Genomic DNA, 15,689 nt, shown 5'->3' on the forward strand with positions numbered 1-15,689 from the left:
CAGCGTGATCTATAATTTAGGGCATCAAAATACTGGATGGCTGAATTAGCTGGGGACAAACAATGTATCCGAGGCGACGTTTCGGATCGATATTATTAACGGCCTCCTCAGTCAGCCCTGCTAAATTATTAACCGAGGCCAGGCGACACATTTAAGGGGTTAAAACGAAAATGGATTTTGATATACACATGTACACACCGCAGATTATTAATGCTTCCCCGTACGGTGCAAGGTCAGCGGGAAAAGTCGATAAAAAACTGATTAATGGCGGTTTTAAGGTAATTGTTTTGGGATAGTCGATAATATAGTCTGATATTTCAAGAAAAAAATGAGGTAGAAAGAGGTGATTGCGAGTTTGGGTTTAAATTGTGATTTTAAATTTAAAGGTACCTGCATATATTTTCGCAGCATATAAAGTTAATAAAAACAAAAGTAGCATATCATTTGAAACCCATTCCAAAAAAGGTTATGCCAAAGAAAGGCACGAGAAAACTGTTGGTGAAATATAACTTTCGAAAGTACTTTTATGAGAAATTACGAGGTAAACAACGGGAAAGTCAAGTGCAGACGCCACGAAAGAGAAAGGGCGAAAATAGGTTTGTATAAAATAAATACGTTAAATAGAGTCCGCCTACGACAGGAGTTAAAAAGTTTCATTTTACAACAGGATTTAGGATAATTGGTACCTTAAGAGGAGTCTTGTATAATTGGTTTCTACAAAAAATTACACTTTAATGAAGGTTGTAACAACCCAGACCAAGGCCTACAATCCTAGACAAGTCAGACGGAGAACTGAACGGTGCTACAGTTCTTGAGTTGAGCATTTTGCACAAGTTGGTTTGCACAGTTTTACTCCAACGTAAAATATTTTTTTACGAAATTTTATCATACATTTTCGCCAATTAATGTCAAAATGAAGCATACAGTATTATTTAGTAAAAATATGGCATTGACAATTATATGCCTATAATGGGATAGTAAAATAAATGATATCGAAGTTTATGATAAACGGTCGGCCGTAGAACTGATCGGTGCCCTCGTTCTTAAGTTTAATACATTTGAGTAGTTTCCGCCAGCTGAGTTGCACAGTTTTACTGCTAAAATAAAAATGTTTTTTAGCAAATTTTATCAGTATAATATAAATTTGTCACTTAAAATTATAAATCACTCCTAAATGTTTAATAGATTGAAGCATTCCAGTAGGGATTGTACCATGCTGGTCGGACGGAAAACTGAACGGGTCCTCGTTCTTAAGTTGGGTTTATACATTTAGACAGTTTGCATAAACTGATTTTGTTATTTGTAAATTAAAATTGAAAATCGAGCCTAAATTGTTAATAAATTAAGGTATTTATTATCAGATTTATGGTATATTATGTGAGTACCATTCTACTTGGGTTACTAGAATATAGCATAACGGAATTATTGACAAACCGGGTCATGTGTGTGACGGACGGAGAATTGACTGTCATTTAGAAATTGTGGACATGCATTTACGCACTACCATTTTTTTTGTTGTCAATAGCTATGAACTGTTTTCACTTGAATGTTATGTTTTTGTAAATAATATCATTTATTTCTTTAGATATTTTAAAACCTAGGACAAAACACTTTATTTAATAAAATGTTTCATTATATTTGGAAATGCAAAACTTCGGATCAGTAAAAAAAATATTGCGCTATTCAGACCTGTCGTGCTCTATCTCACAGATACGAATGTACTTATCTATGTAAAAAGCATATCCAAACTGAAAATTTTATATTGACATTATATTGTAAACTGCTCTAAGATTATATTTAACAAATTCTCTAACATAAAAACAAAAAGCAAAACAAAGAACCTAAAATAGGTATAGAAACAATATCATAATAATATAAAATCAAAATAGACGTTGCTCTCACAGCAAATGTTCAAAATGTTGATCACCATAACCCCTACATATTTGTATCTTCGTATTCTAACTGTTGTTCTGATATTTGACCTACTGCACGTCTTCTAAGCCCTCTCTACCAGTTGCAGTCGTTTGCAAGACTTTTTCTCTAAGATGTCCTCAAATAAAAAAATCGAGTGCGATAAGCTCCAGTAATCTTGCTGGCCACCTTATTGGTACCTAACCAATTTTCTCCAAATTCTTCCCTTAAATAATTCGAGATCATTTTGGTGTTATGTGGCGGTGCTCCATCCTGCTGGAACATTAGGGGATCAAAATTTAAAGGAAGTTCATCGAAAAAAATCTTAATTTGATTTTGCAAAAAATTTAAAAATCTTTTTCCATTCAATACTAAAATATAATAGGACTAATCAAATCGTTCTTGAAAACCACTTTCTCTCATAATTGTGGGATTTTCTTGCGTCCAATATCGTAAATTATTTCGATTAAATAATGTCAGGTTTGTAAATCTTGATTTCCGAGTTTAACCGTCTTACTTAATCGTTTCCGTGTAAATGTTGGTGTTTTTAATATTTGTGAGGTTTAAATTTACAGCTTTTTTTTATATGCGGCGAGTTGTCTCATGGTTCACTTGTATTTGTCTCAGCGAGATTATTGGATCAATTTGAACCAGTGCCAAGACATTCACTTATTGTTCTTCGCTTCCAATAAACCAATTTTGGGGTGGCTGTGGGTTGGATTGGGTTGGTTACAATTCGGCATACAACTGAACGGCTCTACGACTATTTTTTCACATTCGCCAACAACAATAATATGTGCACTTTTTCTTTTTGCTAATACATCATTTAAATGTTTTAAATTTTAAACTTTTAAATCTCAAAATTTCAACAAGAGATAAATATTTTGACATTAAAAATGCTATTTGCTATGAATCTAACAGTTTTTCGTTTGTTTTATTTTATGGCCTACTAAGTCCAAATTTTTCCGCCATGTCGAGAAAGTACTAAACCAATATATTTCCACATAATTTATTAGGCAACCCACTTTACGAAAATCCTTAAGTTAGTTTTCCCCTAGTGCATACGCTTGCGCATTTAGAAACGCAAATTGCGGATAATTCTTCTACTGGCTGAATTCCACTGTATTAAGAGCATTATCCGCAATTTGCGTTTCACGATTCCCAAGCCTATAAGCTAGACTACAAAAATAAAATAAATATTATGGGTCTACCAATAGAAGTGATAGAAGTTTAGTGGGCCATGTACGCAAAATGGTATGTGTCAAAACGCGGATCAAGCGTCAGTTGTGTTAAGTATACTTTGACATTTCATCATGAATCGTTTAAGTCAAGAGCAATGTATAGCTATCGTGAAAAGGTATTACGAAAATGCGTAATCGGTTAGAGCCTGTTATCGTGCTCTTAGAGAAGATTTTGGCCATCGTGGACGGCCTTCTGAGCTTGCAATAAGGCGCACAATTAATAAGTTTGAACGGGAGTACACTCTTCTGGATAATAAGCCACCAACGCAACAAAAAAGTGCAAGGACCGCTGAAAATATCACCGCTGCAAGAGAAAGTCTTGACGCGAATAACAATGTGTCTGTTTTGCGCCGTTCTCAGCAATTAGGCATTTCACCAATGTCTCTGTGGCGCATTTTGAAGAAAGACTTAGGCCTACATTCATTTAAGATGGTTCTATCTCAAGAATTGAAGCCTGCTGACCATGGTTTGCGAAGAACGTTTACCGACTGAGCCCTGTTGCAGTTGGAACAAAATGCCGATTTTTGGAAACAAATCATCTTTTCAGATGAAGCCCATTTTTGTCTTAGTGACGTTGTCAATACGCAAAATTGCCGCTTCTGGTGTCAGAACAATCCCCAGAAATTAGTACAGGTGCCATTACACCCGTTAAAAGTGACTGTGTGGTGTGGTTTGGATGTCGGTGGAATTATCGGTCCATACTTTTTTGAGGATGCAGGGGGGCGTACTGTGACAGTCAACGGAGAGCGCTACCGCGACATGATAACAAACTTTCGTTGGCCTGCATTGATGGTGGCGACTTCAAACAGAATTGGTTTCAACAGGACGGAGCAACATCACACACCGCCCGAGCCACAATTAATTTATTAAGAGAGCGTTTTGAAGATCGAATAATTTCGCGACATGGCAATATCAACTGGCCACCAAGGTCCTGTGATCTTACTCCCCTGGACTTTTTTCTTTGGGGATATGTGAAGTTGAAGGTGTATTCTAACAAACCATCAATGAGTTGAAAGTTAACATAACTAGGGTTATTCGCGAAACCAATCAGCCCAACTTGTTAGAAAAAGTGATTGAAAATTGGGTTCATCGTCTAAACGTCTGCCGCCGTGAAATGATATTTTGTTTAAAACATAATGTTACATAATAAACTACAACATGAAACATCAATCATAGAAATTAACCAATTCGTTTTTATTTTTTAGCAATTTAAACTTATATCATTCTTATTGGTAGACCCTATATTTATTTTATTTTTTATGATTTAAAAAAAAAATCTATTTAGTGTTAAAAATATATGAAGAAATAGAAAAAACATTTTTTTGTAAACTAAGTAAAGCTATGATTTATGCAAAAATCCAAAATAGAAAAGTATAGTTAGTAGAAAGATAAGGCAGTTAATAACAGCCCTGGTCATGTGTGGATCGAAGGGAGTACCGAACGTTTTCCTGACTTAGAATTTGGATATTCTGCCTCCTTGTCTATTAACACAGTTTCTATCATAAGATATATCAGGCATATGGTCATAAATGCCACATAAATTGTCATTTTTTTCTAGTAACTGTAGTGCCCGGTTAAAATAGATCGTTAGGAGCTTTATAGGCGATAAAATTGCGCTTTGAAAATTTTGGGACAGCAGGAGATGCTTTTGATGGTGTTTGCGTTATAAACGCTATTTAATGTGTGAAATTTTGCGAAAGTGAATAATTTTTCCTCGAAAACGGTTCGGGTCTCATGTTCCGAAAAAAAATTGAAAACAAATAATAAACGCGAAACATAATATAAACATAATGCGGGGGAATTACTTATTACATACAGATAAAAATAATTTCGTCCGAGGTCCAAGAATATCGTCGTATTAATAAATATCGAGACCATTGGACTCGTAAAAATTGTTTTTCTCTGTTACGATACGCAATTTACGATTTAACAAACATTACCTGAACTAAAAATGTTTACAAACCGGAACCGATGTATGGCAGGAACTATTCCGTCTTTTGAAAGGTTATTCACACAACGGTACCGTATCGGTGGTGGTACTGCACCAACATTTCGAACCCGAAGCGATGGATGTTTTGAAAAGCGCCGGCCAATAATAACAACGGGGCCGTCTCCTCTCGTTCTCGTATACTACACGAAAGAAGGATAAATGACCGGCCGAGGTTATTATCTACCATCGTCGGATCATCACCTGGAGCCACTTTTTCGACCGATACAGGTACGTTGTAATAGGTGAGGTACTGATTATGGGAGGATATAAAGCCTGTTTTCTGCCAGTGAAAACCCTTCTCAGAAATACGTGAATTGAACCAGATGGTAGTTCTATGAAAAAAGATCTTTTGGTCAAAAGTAAATACATTGATGCATTTTATGACTCACTGTAAACCCTTAATTACAAGCGTCTTAACGTTTGTGGTTCTAAAAAGTAACGGGCGTATTATTATATGGCAAAAAATGTCATGTTTAGAAGAGTTTTTACCGTAAATGTTGTCCAGGATTCAAATTGATTCAAGAAAAAATTTCGGAACAGAAGTATAATATTTAGAAAAATTTTCTCTTAAGGGCAATGCAAGGTGACTTAAAAGTTTAAAATCTAAACTAAAGGGAGTACTCTCATTAAATAGAAAGCATGATGATCAGAAGAATATTTTCTAAAATTATTATTTACTTTTAAAATCAGTTTCTAGCAAAAATGTCCAAATTATCAATTTATATAGCGGTATCGGAAATATTAGCCATTTTAGGCAGTAGTGTCAAAAAACAATGTCTGATTCCCAAAGTGACCATTCACTTGTAACTTAAAGATCTAAAAAACTAATGAAAATATTCTCATTTAATAAAAAGTATAATATTTAAAAGAATCATTTCTTTAAAAATATTGTTCACGGTTCAAATTAGTCCAAGCAAAAATGTTGCTGATATCGGCCATTTTATATACACAATGTCCCAACTCTATTTACACACGATTTTTTTTCGCCCCTGTATATGAAACGAAAAAAAATTTATTAACAGTATTGGTTAATGTATAGAGTTTTCTTAGTCTCAAAAATAAAGTTTTCATTGTCAAATTTTTTCAACCGTATATTTTAGCAAATTTTTACTCTTCATTTAAATCTACATAAGAAATGAACACAATATACGTCAAATTGATGGTTTTTGAGATAATTGCTTCTTTGTGTCACATGTTCAATAATTTTATTCAAATGGGCATTTTTCCAAACCATTTAAAGCTTGCACTTGATAAACCCTTATACAAAAAGGGGGATAAGACATTACTCAAGAATTATAGACCCTTCAGTTTATTACCCACATTTTCTAAAATTTTTTAGCTTGCCATCTGCACGAGACTTCTGGAATTCTTTTATGCTGAAAAACTTATTAGTGAGTCATAACATGGGTATTTACGTGGTAAGTCTGTTGAGACAGCAACTTAAGATCTTATTGAAAATAATCTGAAGGGCTGGAAAAATGGGGATATTTCAATGGGAATAATTTTACATCTATCCAACGGTTTCGATAGTGTAAACCACAAAATTCTGCTTGAGAAGCTTGAGAGATATAGCATTCGAGGTTTAGCTCTAGAGTGGTTAAGATCTTTTATCTCAAACAGGCGACAAAAAGTGGTTATTACACGGGGTGGCCAGAGCTTCTATTCTGAGGACATTCTTGCTCTTGGAATTGCCCAGGGAAGTGTTTTAGGCCCGATCTTGTTCATTCTTTATGTCAATAACTTAGCCAGTGAGATATTAAATAACAATTTCCATCTTGTAAACTTTGCGGATGATTCCAATCTTCTTATAGTTGCTGCAACTCTTTCTGATCCTTTCCACACCACTTCAGATCATTTAAAAACAGCTCAAGACTGGTTTACAAAGAATAGACCTATTTTAAAACCTGACAAAACTAACTTTGTATGTTTTAGCTCAAAACAGAAAGGTAGGGAGACTCCTCGGGAGGTTTTGTTGGATAATCATCATGTAATGCTGTCAAGGAGTACTAGATTTCTGGGTAGTCATGTGGATCAGAACTTAGATTGGATTAAGCATCTAGTGAGTTAACAAGGCATGCTACTCCTTAAGAATCATGGCCAGATATCTAAATGTAGAACATCTAAAAACTATGCGAGCATTTATTTATTTGGTGCTCAGATATGAGACTATTTTCTGAGGTAACAGTGTAGATGCGGATCGGGTATTTATAGCACGAAAAAGAGAAGTAGGTACCATGTCCAATTTGCGAAAACGCCATTCATGCAGAGGCATTTTTAGGGGCTTGGAACTTCTTATTTTAGTGGATCTATATGTATATGAGGCTTATTATTTCTCTTCAAAAGCCGAGAAAAATTTCAGAAATTTGAATCTCAACACAACTATCCAACAATGAATGTACTAATGCATAGATGGTCAGCAACGGAAAGAGGACCCACTTACTCTTGTGTAAAATTTTTCAATAAGATGCAATAAAATTTGAGCTTTTGAAAGTTTTAATGTGTACAAAAAAAATTAGGAAAATTTTAGTTGAATTGGAACCATATACAATTCAAGATTTTTTAAACCGTGTGTTGTAGCAATTCTGTGTCAAGTTAATTTAATTTTAGGTAGTACGGTAGTTGCGTAAGTTTATTCTATGCTTCATAGGCATTTTTATTGTAAACAGTGATGTACTTTTTTTTGCTTGACGCTTATTGTTCAATTGTAGCTACATGCATGTATGTGTTTGTATGTACAGTTTTTTTTAAATAAAAGATGTTTTGATTTGATTTGATTGACTTGATGTTTTGGTTGCTTATTATAATGATATTATTGAATTCTTATTCAATGTACTACTAAAACAGTTAAAAACGATTATAAAACTATAATAATTTTAAAAAAACTTATAAAAAACTGCTAACCGTTATCGGCTTGACAGAGTTCAAACCTTTTTATTAGCTCAGTGGTACAGGCGCTTCTTATACCTTCTTCCGGAATTGCGGTACAAGCATGTGTAATTTTGTTTTTTCAATCCTCCACATTTTTTAGCTCTTTAGTGTAAACTTGTCCCTACAAATATCCCCACAAGAAAAAATCTAGCTCGACGGGACTTATCATACAGACATTTATAACTATGCTGCTTTCAGGAACGTCAATGCTCTCTCCCGAATGCTATCTCATTTGTCTCAGATGAGGGATTGTGTAATTTACTCTGTTGTGGATAGGGTAGGGGCATCAACTCTCATATCTATTGAGGGCATCTCGTTAAAAAAGTCATCCATTTTCTCTCTAAGGTGCTGGTATAATATCAAAAGCAGGAACGAAAAACTCTCAAAATCGACAGCATCTATATAATTTAAATAACGGTTACATATGTTTTGCCCGGTTAGGGCATCATCAGACCTTAAAAAATTATTAATTTAAAATAAAATTACAATAAAAAATAAGGTTTTCCCTTACCAAAAATAGGACGATACACATACATACACGTAAACGAACTCTAATTGTATACAAACAAAACATTCCAAATAGGTACAAAGATTAAAAATTTTATAATTAATACACATTGTGACATCTACAATAAAACACATTAATTTACTAGAGTGAAGTTAAGTTAGTTGCAAATTTTTATATTCTGATGGTGCGGAGTTCTATAGTTGGTTATTGGATGGCGCTGCGTCTGTAGCAATGGTACTCGTTGTAGGCGATGGAGATGTACAGTTAATATTGTTAAAAATAAAATGATTCTGTCCCGTAATTTTGTCGTTCACACATACAAAATCGGGACTTTTTATGGCTTTATTAATCTCCGTCGTCTCTAAGAGATCGAGCTTTATACTTTACCTTATTTTTTATTGTAATTTTATTTTAAATTAATAATTTTTTAAGGTCTGATAATGCCCTAACCGGGTGAAACATATGTAACCGTTATTTAAATTATATAGATGCTGTAGATTTTGAGAGTTTTTCATTCCTGCTTTTGATATTCTTGTGGTGTTAAGTCAGGCGGCCAACCTCTCCAACATTTCCAATCCAGTACCTTCCTAATCAGTTGTCAAGGAAATTTGATACAATCTGCGAGTTATGAGGTGGAGCTCCATCTCGTTGAAAAATAACCAGTTCGCATTTTTTTTATATTCTTGAATGTTTTCTGCGATGGCGTTGGGCGTTCTGGAAAACGTTTCTGATATAAACGTCGTGCATCTCGAGAATTTTTCTGACATTCACTGTAGATCAACAGCATATCGATATAATCATCAGTGGTAAAAAGTGAAGGCATTTTAACACTAACCGCTCTAATTATTAATTATTTTTAAAATAATTCTGACACTGTCACAGTGACATTTTGATATAATAAAATTGTGTGACACCTCGAAAAAAATTTTCTAGAAATGTTGGTAATGGTTCAAACCAGTTGAAGCAGTTTTCGGTAATATTGGAAATTTTAAAAACAATCACTGATCCATAAAGTAACCAGACATTCCTAAGCTGAAAATCTACAAAGGTAATGGTAATATTTTCATTAAATAAAAACCATGATACTAAAAAGAATATTCTCTAAAAATACAGTTTACAGATTACAGACCAGTTTAAGTAAAAATGTTGGACATATTGGCCGTTTTAGGTAGTAGTTTCTAATTCCGATGTTGGATCATCAAGATGACCACTCATATTCATGTTATACAATACGTAAGATAATGAGAAGAATGTTTCCTGAATATGCTGTTAGGGGTTCAAACGATCTAAGCAAAATTGTTGGAAATAAGTAGTGTCAAAAAACAATGTCTTATTTCCAAAGTGACCACTCACTTTAAATCTTAAAATCTAAAAAAAATTATGAAAATATTCTCATTAAATAAGAAGCATGATATTCAGAAGAATAATCTATAAAAATATTGTTTACGGTTCAAATCAGTTCAAGCAAAAATATTGGAGATCGGCCATTTTTGGTAGTGCTGCCTACTATCGATGTTTGATTTTGAAGGTGACCACTTACCAAGTCCAAAATCTAAAAAACTACTGGGGCTATTTCCATTAAACAAAAAGCATGATATTTCGAAGAATATTTGAGCAAAACTGACATTGAGCAAAAATGTTGGATATATTGGCCATTTAAACCGTGGTATCTAAAATTAATGTTTGCTCTTCAAGATGACCACTCATTTTTAAGGTCAAGAATCTAAACATCAAATTCTCATTAAAAAAATTACAATATAAATTCTTCTTTATATTGTACTTAACTTACCATAAAATTAATTACTGACTTTAAAAATTAAAGATATAACCAGTTAACAAAAGAAATCTAAAATATGGACTTTTTGTAAGTAGCAACGATCCCGCAGATTTGTTTGTATGACATTACAAGAATTGATTTAGGCGTATTATATTCCCCCCTTACACAATACGTTAATTAATAAATTCAAAAACTGGTTCAGTGTTTGTCTAGGTCAGGTTTTTTAAATTCCGTATAGTGAAACTTGAATTTCAAGGTGACCCAAAACCATATTCTCGCTTAAATTGCTCGCGAACGATTATGGATTTCTAACGAAAGAAAAAAGTTTTGAAGTCTGACGAAACCATGTATTATAATAATAATGGTGGAATTTTCCAACAGTCAGCTGACGCCCCGGTTTTTTGACCAACTTCTTCGAGTACCTCCGCACTTTCTTCACAACCGTTACATGAGTAATAAAACGTAATTATTTTGCCGATATGGTTTTTTATGTATTACGCATATATAAAACGGGTTATTTTTTATGAAATGTTAGATGATAAATACTTAAAAAAATTTTCTCCGTAAATATGTTTTTGCAATGGCAACTGATGGCACTGTCCCAAAAATATCTGGAAAATAACATTTTTTCACAATGTTTGGACAGTCAGAAAAAATTTATTCAAATTGACGTAGTTGATTTTAAATTAAATAGTAAATGTGCTATTATAAGCATTGTTCAGTGACCTTCGATGCCACGATTTACACCGGTTAATATTAGTCAAAATGGATGTAAGCGTCTTAAAAATATGTACGATAGCTCATTAGATCTGGAATAATTTCGACAACACTGTGACAGGAAAGTGGATATGTTTAAAAAAAATCGCAAAATTTAAAATCAATTAAAGGTAAAAAAACAAGGTATTGCGTTTTCCTTCTGCTGGATGTTTTGATCACTTTTTACCTATGGTGTGACTTATTTCGGTATTTTTTGTTATCCTATACGTCTTATCGTGCCCAGAAATTCGCGTTTTCTTTCTGTCATCTTAAAAATTTCCTCTAAAAAAGTTTTTTCTTACGTCCGAAAACCAGTCCTCGTATAACCAAGTCCCCAAATATTCAAAGTTTTTAACTCGTTACATGTTTTCAGTATCGTATGAGAGTTTCGCATTCTGAAACTCCGATTTGCGTTAAGAATTTTAATCTTTTTTATGTTGATGTTAATTCCTTTTAAGTCGGTCGTGCCTTCCAATTATGTCCAACTAAGCCTTTGGAGGTGATTCATATTATGTCCTAGTAGGACTGTGTCATCTGGATAACGTATATTGTTAATTCATGTGCCATTTAGTTTGACGTCTAATTATTGCTCGAGAGCCTTTTAAAAGATGTTTTCAGAGTAAATATTAAACAGAAGTGGGAGAGGGCAGATCCCTGCGTTAGATCTCCAAGGTTTTTTTGAGCCTTCGTAACTTTGTTGTCAAATAATGCAATAACTGCAGCTGATTGGTTCCAGTACAGTGTACCTATTTTTAATCTGTCAGTCGCCTCAGCATTTGAACCAGTTTATGATGTTGCATTCTTACAAATGCTTTTTTATAATCTATGAAACATATCAATACATCTTTGCTCTCATCGTAACAGTTAATCAACACTAAACCAACACATTGTGACTCATCAAGATGTGATATTCACGTCTTGTTGGAATAAAAAGAGATATGTCATTTAGTTGGCAATTTGCCTATGTTGTAAATTTGGTTAAAAAACCTTTGTAGCCTCTTAATACTTTTGTTGTCTAGTAATTTGAGTAATTTAACAGGCGGCAAATCTGGTCCAACCGTTCTCTTATCTTTCGACCTCTAGTAATCCTTCTATTACATTTGACGGCCTAGACAAGTCATCTTCCGGATTATCTTCTAACTGTCATTGATCCCTTGTCACAGCTTTTCTCTGTGTGTTATTTTGTGCCACTTGTCGTTGTTCATTTTGTATGTTGGTGAAGGTCTGTTTCCTATATACTATATCTTACTGCTTTTTTTATTTTCTTGTTCAGGTTCTACTCATCGTTTTGTGCTTGCAAATCTTCCATTTCTTCGCACTGTTCCTTCAGCCACTTATTTTTTGCCGATCTTATTTTAGCAATGAATTGCGCGCGCTGCGTCAAAGCCCAAGTACGTCATACTAAATCATTTTTCTAAGGTATTAATTATGAATGAAGACTAAAAAATTATGATATATATAGAACACTTCATTCACAGAATACATATATTGATGAAAAAGAAAATTTACAACGCTCCAAGTAATATCTTAAAAAAAATTTAAGAGGTAAAAAAACATCTGAATATTTACACTACACTAAAAGGTAGGAACTTAATGGAAATAAGGGAATACCGCGTATCTAAATTTGAGGTATTTCTGTACCAAAAGATAGGTTTTGCGCTATATTTTAATATTCCTTAATAAACTAAAAATCACAAAACATGTCACTTCGGGTGTTTTAGAAATAAACGATTCAAAGTTTCAATTTGCTGATGATACCGCATTTGTGTTATCTGCTAGTGACTGTGAAGAACTTTAAATTTTGATTATTCTTACACTACAACTGGTTGTATATTATCAAAAAACTTAACCAAAACTGTGCATATGGTAATAAAACAAAAAAAAAATCAAATTATCAACTGAATGTGATACATAATTTTAAAGGGCTATTCTGTGGGAGACTGTATCTCATATTTAATCAAATCACAATCGGTTGACGTATAAGCGAATAGTAAGCAAAAATGTGTGATAATTAAAGACATTTTATCAATTTAAATCTTTCGTAGATTAAATGGTTGCCTGTCACACATTATTTTAAATGGCAAACAAATTTATATCTTACTTCGTCAAAAGAATTAATGCAAATTCAAGCGATTTACCAGTAAAAATTTATGGTAATAAACAGTTCATTGAGTCTAAATAGTCCAAAAATTCCTCCTCGAAAATATAAGATATCCTTCAATCTTCCAATCTTTGGACAACCAAGTGGATGAAAATGGTGTTGGGATACTAAACGAAAATTATTTTAAGATAGAGCACCCTCGCAGTCTATGTCTATGCTTTGACAGCTCGATAGTGGCTTATAAACAGTTTGCATCCCTGAGATGTGAATTGGTGGGCATGATGCATTCGAATGGCCCGCACGGTCGCCAGACTTAACACCACTAGATTTTTTCCTTTGGGGGTATTTAAGAAGCAAAGTTTATAAAACCCCACCTGAAAATACTAATACTTTAAAAACGTGGATTTACTGGCGAATATAGAGATATTAGCGGACAAACGCTAACCAATGTTTGTGAGGAATTTCAAAACAGATTTTATGATTGTCTCGCGAATAACGGAACACATTTTGAACACCTAATAAAATAAATTCTGCGAACTGATTAAATTGCTTATTTTTTAGACACCTTTTTACACCCTTACTGTTTCTAAGTCTATAAACTTACATTTTTATTGCACTGTTGGGTGGTAGATTGTATGTCTTTTAAAATGATGTATTATACTATAGGAAAGCAGTTCAGGTGTACCTGCAGAAGTTTCGGATTGGATTTTTGGATCTGGTACATTTTCATGACAAAAAATGGATAAAAAACAGTATTTTCACTTTTCACGCAGTCATTTTTCTTATGTAGTTAATGCCCTGACATGCGAAGGAGTTATTTCACTATGGTCGTCTACGTTTCATGGGTTCCTCAGAGATTTTTTACATAAAAAAAATGGGAAAAAAATCATTCTTCACATATTACCGCACTTTACTCTTCTTGTACGCCCTTTATAAATTAAGATTCTTGCAGACGAAACAACTAATTTTATTGCGATAGGTGAGAACCATTCTTTAAGGCTCTTAGGTGTATTTTCATGCCAAAAAGTGTGTAAACAGTCAGTGTATACAATTTTCACGCATTTCACTATTCTAGTAACTAACCCTTTGAAAAGTCACTTTTTTCACGGAGTTCACTAGAGATTAAAGAAGTTATTTTATTATGATCGTCTGCGATTCATGAGTCTCACCTTTTTAGGTCAAAAAGTGGATAAAAGGCCAATTTTTCACATTTTTGCTGCTACGATGTCAATCCCATTGAAAAGTAATTTTTATACATAGTTAAGCCCACTACAGATAAGATAAAAACCTTTTTATTGCGATAGTGTTCGATTCGTGGTTTGACAGGTGCCATTTCAAACCTAATAGGTACAAAAAGTCAACTTTTCCACTGTTCTGGTAGGTGTCGAATCCCTTTTAAAGGTTACTTTTATTACGTAGGCAATCCCACAAACGACAGAAGGTCATTTCATTATGATTGGCTGCGAGTCATGGCCCTCAGATACGGTTTAATGCCACAAAATGGGTAAAAAAGGCAATTTTTTCGCTTTTCACCTTCCATTACAGGTCATTCTCTTGCTACACCCCTTGAAAACTTATTTTTATTACGTAGTTAAATCCACCAGAAATAATTAAACTCATTTTATAGCGATGGTTCATAAGACATGGGTCCAAAAAATAAAAGAAACCCGACATTTTGGACTTAAAACCTTCTTCTTACACCCGACAAGCGTAATATCTAATCTCAAAATAAAAATCTAATATCATACATAGTCAAAACTCACAACTTTATGCTAGTATACAAAACGTCTTGTAAATATCATGCGTTTTGTTTAACATGAATGTTTCCATTAGTTTTTTTAGATTTTAAACCTTAAAGTCAGCAAATAACCATTTAATCTATGGATAATACTACCATTACCATAAATCAAAAATAGATTTATCGATAATTATAGGCCATTTTAAAGTACTTCTAAGTAAATTTTAATAAAGAATATCTTAATTGTTCCGTAATGTACTAATGGGGTTTTAATCTAGACCAAGTAAGTATTGCCCAAAGAAGTAAGGCAGCAAAGAAGTGAAAGCTGAAAAATCCTTGGCTTTATAACGAATTATGTCTCGCTGGGCCCGCTTGTAATAAGTCAAAAGTTCAACGCGGTTTGGTTTCACTTTCGGTTTTTTTATTTTTTTATTTATATTGTATATCGCAATAAGAAATTAATTTATTAAGGCATACAAGTTTATTCTTTTATTTTTTTTTGTTTTTATTTTTAAGTGGAATATTTTTTTTAGTGGGCAATTGGACCTTATTAAGTTGAAAAACACGATGAAATTTTATTGTTTAAAGTGGCAGTTTTGGTAGTACATTTTCACGAACGGTAAAAATTGTCAAAATCGAAAGAAAATTCCTACTTATTGGCTTATTGCACAATTTTCGAGCAATGAGAATTGTCAATAATTTCTTTTGAGTGGATTCTAGTGATTTTTAAGATTTTTAT

At 33.4% G+C, this 15,689-nt stretch overlaps 1 protein-coding gene across 6 annotated transcripts in view; it reads right to left on the reverse strand.

Moving 5' to 3' along the window:
* The window catches only part of LOC126743052 (serine/threonine-protein kinase tricornered), a 221,520-nt gene that overhangs the window by 25,512 nt on the left and 180,319 nt on the right, over positions 1-15,689 (reverse strand). The gene's annotated exons all lie outside the window — the stretch shown is intronic.

Source organism: Anthonomus grandis, chromosome 1, assembly GCF_022605725.1.
Source record: "Anthonomus grandis grandis chromosome 1, icAntGran1.3, whole genome shotgun sequence".
Lineage (NCBI taxonomy): Eukaryota > Metazoa > Arthropoda > Insecta > Coleoptera > Curculionidae > Anthonomus > Anthonomus grandis.